A 6,165-nucleotide genomic window follows, 5' to 3' on the forward strand; every position below is an offset into this window, starting at 1 on the left:
CACTTCAACAGTGTTCCCAACTCTCATAAATATTATTCCTAGAACTTCAAACAATACCCTAAATATAATAATTATTAAAATAAATAATATATTGTTTTTACTTAAGATATATATTTAATTATAATAATATTAAATAATAAAATATTATTAATTATAAATAAAAAAAGTCATTTGGCAACATTGCTTACTATTTCATATTTACTTGGTGCAAAGTCTGAACTATTGCACAAAAAAGGATAAAACATTTTGAAAGAAGTTTTAGAACTCCCTAAATTTTTATTGGCAACTAGTTCAGACAAGGAGATATGTGTAGAAGTTCACGCAAGTGATGAAAGTCCTCTGAGCGCTATTCATTTAGCACTGGCCTATACCGATTATTTTACATATGTCTCCAGCAGCCCATGACTTCCGGTCTTAGACCAAGTATCCTCTGGGTAGCAAAAGAACATCCAATTGAAGGCGACCTAAAGTGAGAAGACGATCCATTCCTCCCCAAGGTTATGTGCTGGGTTTGCACCACGTAAAAACACGCCCCAATGAAAACTAAACAACAGCCTCAGACGAGAGAACCCTTTTTTGACAAACGCATTAAGGATCATCAAGATAGACGGATGACACGTATTCAGTGTTTTAGACGTGCGTATGCCCCGAAGTTCTAATATCGCCTCGTACCACTATCTTGTTATAGCTATGACACGAAACTGCCTCTGTACAGCAAGAAACGCACGTCAACAAACACAAGGAAGGCTAGACGTGGAGAAGCTGCAATCACAACAGGCAGCCGAACGATTTTCTACTCGACTTGCACTCCTGCTCTCTGAGAGCACTCGTCAACAACTCGGTATAAGGGAACTCTGGGACGGCATTTCAAGCTCCTTACATACGACTGCAAACGTTTTTCGGAGGATGCAAAATAATAGCTGGTACGAAAAGGACTGCCGTGACGCAGTGGAGAGAAAGCAGACTACCCACCTCGCAACGTTACAATCGACCACAATTTGTATTTGCAAGAGAGGACGAAATCCGTGAGTATGTAGAGCCTGAAAAGCTGCTAATAAATTCTACGAAAAGATGCGGCGACTAACAGAAGGTTTCAAGACCGGAGCATACACTTGTAGAACCCTCATAGGTGATCTAGTGACTAATACCCAGAGCATACTAAAATTATACAGAGAACATTTCTCCAACCTGCTGAATGACAGTGAAAGCATAACGCCAGGAGATGGTGGATCCGATTCCCGAATCGATCAGTTGACGATGGAGCGGACGTTCTATTATCTGACCTTGAAGAAGTTCGAATAGCAATTACAAGTCTGAAGAACAACAAAATGGCGGGGCCGATGGATTGCCAGCCGAGGTATTCAAATACGGCGGCGTAGAACTGATAAGGAGCATTTATCAGCTTCTTTGCATGCCCGACGATTGGAATTTAAGTGTGCTCTGCCTTCAGACTGAGTGGGCAATTGAGAAGTCAAGTCTTCTCTCGAACAAAGACCAAAATAAATAAAAAAAAGTCCTGCTATGTGGCATGAACGATGATAACATCTAAAGAGTCGATGTTACGAGTTGTTGAGAGAAAGCACATTGGCAACGGTGAATATCGCATTTGACATGAGTTGTACGTGTTATACAGACATTGACATAGTTCAGCGAATTAAAAGACTCCTGCTCTGAAAGTATTCCACGCAGTACCCGCCGTGGAAGCAAAGGAAGAGGAACACCTGGTTTCCGTTGGAGATATCAGGTGTAGAAGGACCAGAAGTGACTGGAGCCCTTTTGTTAACTCGGCTATAACCATGTAAGCGGTGTCTACGCCAGTAAAGATTATTTTTGACAAAAGAAAGACTAACAAGCAACTAGAATATGATATAAGCGTATATTTTTTAAAAAATTACAAAGCTGCTTATTGGCTAATTTGTAATATCGCTAGGCTGGAGGTGTTTGAGTTGTTTGGTAGTCCATCTCTAGAAGTTAACATGGCTACATCTTCGTTTCAATGCTATCGCAATCTTGCATTATGTGCTGCTGCAATTTTTAATATTTCTGCGTAAACCGAGTTTACGCCTAGATCACGCTCTATATCAGCACATCTACAATACCAAAGTACGTTGCCAATTAGTCTTACTCCGTGGTTTTGAAATTGTTTGATGACTTTCTTATTATTTGCATTAGTACATCCCCTGAGTTGTGCACCATAGCATCATATCGGTCTGAGTATTTTGTTTTTTTGGATAAGTAACTTATTTTCGATGGATAACACTGATTTATTAGAAATTAATATTCTTGAGTCGCATGTCTAGCTTTCCATTTGTTTTTTACAAAATTTTCCAACGTAGCTTAAAGTTAAATGTCATTTCTGAGTATTTTGCGGAGTTAAATTTAGTTCTTTACAGCTTTTTGGAGATTAGTATCGTGTTCACCACTACCAACAGCAAGCAACGCAGTATCATCTGCAACTGTGGAAGGTCATACGTGAATAGAATATAAAGAAGAAGGCCCACCACACTACCTTGTGGAACTCTTGCGTTTATTTCCCTAAGGAAATATTTCATTATTTAACGCGGGTGTAGGAACCTGATAACTATGATTTCATGATATCATAATGCTGTTTCTTTAAAATTAATTTCAATTTAGAAAGCAGTCCGTTATGACTAACTTTATCAAACATTTTCGCAACATTCAAAAACACGGTAGAAGGCCTTTTCAATAATGTGTGTAATTCTGTGGATTTAATCAATCGTATAATCTTTTGCTCGAAACCCAAACTGATGCTCTGGAATTATGATTTTTCAATGTTTTGTTTTATGAGAATTTTCTCAAAAAGCTTCAGTATTATCGATAGAAGTGATATGGGCCCGTAAGAAGATATATTATATCCTGGTATTCCGGGTTTATATACTTATTGGGGTAGCTGTTTTAGAACCTCGCTAGTAATCAGCTCACTGCTTGAGCAACTTGAGATTTCTTATCTTTTTTGACTGAAGACAGCAGGGTAATCTATATGTGTTTCATTTGGGGAGAATATTTCCGAAAATACTTCCGTTTTGTTTTTAATTAGCTTTAGCCCAACTATAAGCACTTAATGCAAATCGTACTTGAGTTTTTAATCATTTACAGCTTTCCTAAAAAGAGTAATCGGAATTTCTTCCATTGGTTAGGGAACAAAAATATTTTGCCAAAATTTCATTTTTAAATACTACTCCAACTAAACGGTGGAGGAGTGAAAGCAGTAGCGTATGCAGACGATATAGTATTGTTGGTATCAGGTAGGTTTCCTTCAACAGTCAGCGAAATTATGGAAAGAGCACTTCGTATGTTAAACCTATGGGCTCAAAACAATGGTCTAGGAGTTAACCCGAACAAAACAGAACTGATGCTATTCACAAGCAGAACCAAAATACCTCAGTTTCAACTTCCTTTACTAAACGGTACAACACTCACTCTATCCCCCACAGCTAAATACTTGGGGATAGAGATTGACACCAAACTGTCCTGGAAAATAAATATAGAAAAAAGAATAAACAAAACATACATGGCCTACTATACTTGTAAGAAAATCGTCAACAAGAATTGGGGCCTCAAACCAAGTATAATCATGTGGATGGATACGGCTGTCATAAGACCTATACTTACATATGGAGCTCTGGTATGGTGGCCAGCGTTAAACAAACAATACAACATCAGAAAATTAAATGGAATGCAAAGATCAGCTTGTGCGGGTGTTACGGGTGCAATCAGGTCATGTCCGACTGATGCGCTCAATGTAATCCTTCACCAACTACCAATGGACATTTTTATTCGCAAAACAGCAGCTATTGCAGCGATAATAATAAAAGAATTGAGAGGTTGGAATAGGCAGAACTACGGACATAGTGTAATCCTAAACAAGCTCTCCATTAATAAATCAGACTACATTCTCCCAAAGCTGGATTTCAATAGACACTTCCAGGTGAGGATACCATCTAGACGAGAATGGAGAAGACGTTCAATAGTAGAGGAAGATACCACCTCAGTCTATACCGACGGGTCCAAAATGAACTGCGGAGTAGGCACGGGGGTATTCTCCGCCGATCTAGGCATATCTATCTCTATACGTCTACCGAACTCGGCTAGCATCTTCCAAGCAGAAGTACTAGGCATGGAAAAAGCCTGCGAAGTTCTATTAGATAACCACGGGAATATATGTACATAAAGCAACTGTATTTACGGATAGCCAGGCGGCCCTCCTGGCACTGTCTTTACCCATGACAAATTCCAGTATAGTTCACAACTGCAAGAGAGCGCTAAGCTCAATAAAAGACAAGCTCCAACTAAACTTGATCTGGGTTCCCGGCCACAGGAACCTGTTCGGTAACGTAAAAGCAGACGAGTTGCCAAAGGCAGGAGCTTTCCTCAATGAAACCGAGGCGGAGCTAATACCAAGCTCGCTAGGATCAACCAAAAGAGAGATCAATAGACAATTTCAACAAATTGCAAGCAACATGTGGAAAAACATTACAAAATGCGTCATAACTAAACAATTATGGCCAACATATGACAGGAAAAGAACCAACGACTTATTAAATAGGTCAAGAAAAAGTATTTACAGAATAACAGCTGCCACAACAGGGCACTGGCCATTTGGGGAACATGCGTCCAAAATGGGTATGCCCTACAACGAAATCTGCCGTGGCTGCGGAGTAGCAGGGAACAAGGAAACAATCTTCCACTTTCTCTGCGGATGGAAAATGGCACATCAAGTGCTAATTGAGCCCGATAGGGCTGCCCTCCTACCTACCTACCTATCTTCATTTTTAAACCTTTTTAGAAACTTTATTTAAAATAGATTTATCATCGAGAATGCATAACTTCTCACCTAGTGCGTCTTCTTTGCCTTGTAATCTCTACCCATAATAAATCTATACCTGTGTTTGTTTAATAAGTGTTGGTACTCTTCAGATTGTATTTGTTGCCTTGGAGGGCTATACACAGAGACTCCGTAAATAGTCACTGTACAAGCTTGAAACTTATCAGTTGCAAATTTTTCTTCCTCAAAATGTTTAACCGTATTTTTAATTAATATTGCACTTCCGCCACGTGCACAATTGCTTGGATGGATTTCATAGCTTTTAATTTTAAAATACTTAGGTTTGTGACGTAAAATGTTTCTCATACACACGTCAACATATCCGAGTTCAATACAATTTACATTTCATTCTTATGTTCGACTAACCCATTTGATTTCCATTCAAAATTTTTTATTGATTTAGACATCTTTGGTACTAAAATAAAATATTTTTCAAGTTGCATAAGTGATTTTGTAAGGAGGTGTTGAATTCGTCTTGCTGGTTGAGTTTCTGTAAGATCTGTAAGAAAATGCTGTTATTGGATATATTACCACTATTATTTGCTTTTAAAAATGATCAAAAAACAGATTTTTTTGATGTCTTAGCTATAACAAGGCACCCTCAATAGTTGCTGGATGCGCTTCGCCACAGTTACAGCATTTAAGCTGCTATTTCATTGGTTTTGAACATTCAGATATCATATGCTTACAGGCGCTCTCAATTGAAATCGATTAACAGCACTTGCTTTATTAATTAATTAATAATAGATTTCGAATCATAAGTATTGTGCAAATAATATTTGTTGCAATATTGTTTTATTAACGTTTTTTATAAAAACTCTATTTGGCCGTATTTGCTTGTGATCAAAGCTATGCCAAGATATATTCTTGGTCGAAAGTGCTATTGATAGGCATCTGTACCACTCTACGGAGAAAGTGTTGACCTTGTATTTTCTATTATTTAAAAGTGAAATACTGGCAACAGTGCGCAGTATGCATTGCTGATTTTATGCTGGCTGAAGCCCTCGCATGAAGCTGCTCAAAAAAATTTGCATTTTCAAACATAAAAATATCTGAAATATACATTTTTATTATTAGTACTCTCACTGAACGAACACGCCCTTTGCCCCGTTTTGCACATAGGATTTGTTTTGAACTGGCTGTATCATGCATAATGCGCAGTTTGCATTACCGAAAACGCTTAGAATCACCTTCTGCTCTAACTTTTTGCGGTCAATTTATACACATTATTAGCAACACTAAATGTGCAACAAACTTGTTGTACAGTTGCACTTATTACGTAGCTCGAACGCAACCAAGTTATTCCGAATGTACACCTA

The sequence above is a fragment of the Bactrocera neohumeralis genome, unplaced genomic scaffold, assembly GCF_024586455.1.
Source record: "Bactrocera neohumeralis isolate Rockhampton unplaced genomic scaffold, APGP_CSIRO_Bneo_wtdbg2-racon-allhic-juicebox.fasta_v2 cluster10, whole genome shotgun sequence".
Taxonomy (NCBI): domain Eukaryota; kingdom Metazoa; phylum Arthropoda; class Insecta; order Diptera; family Tephritidae; genus Bactrocera; species Bactrocera neohumeralis.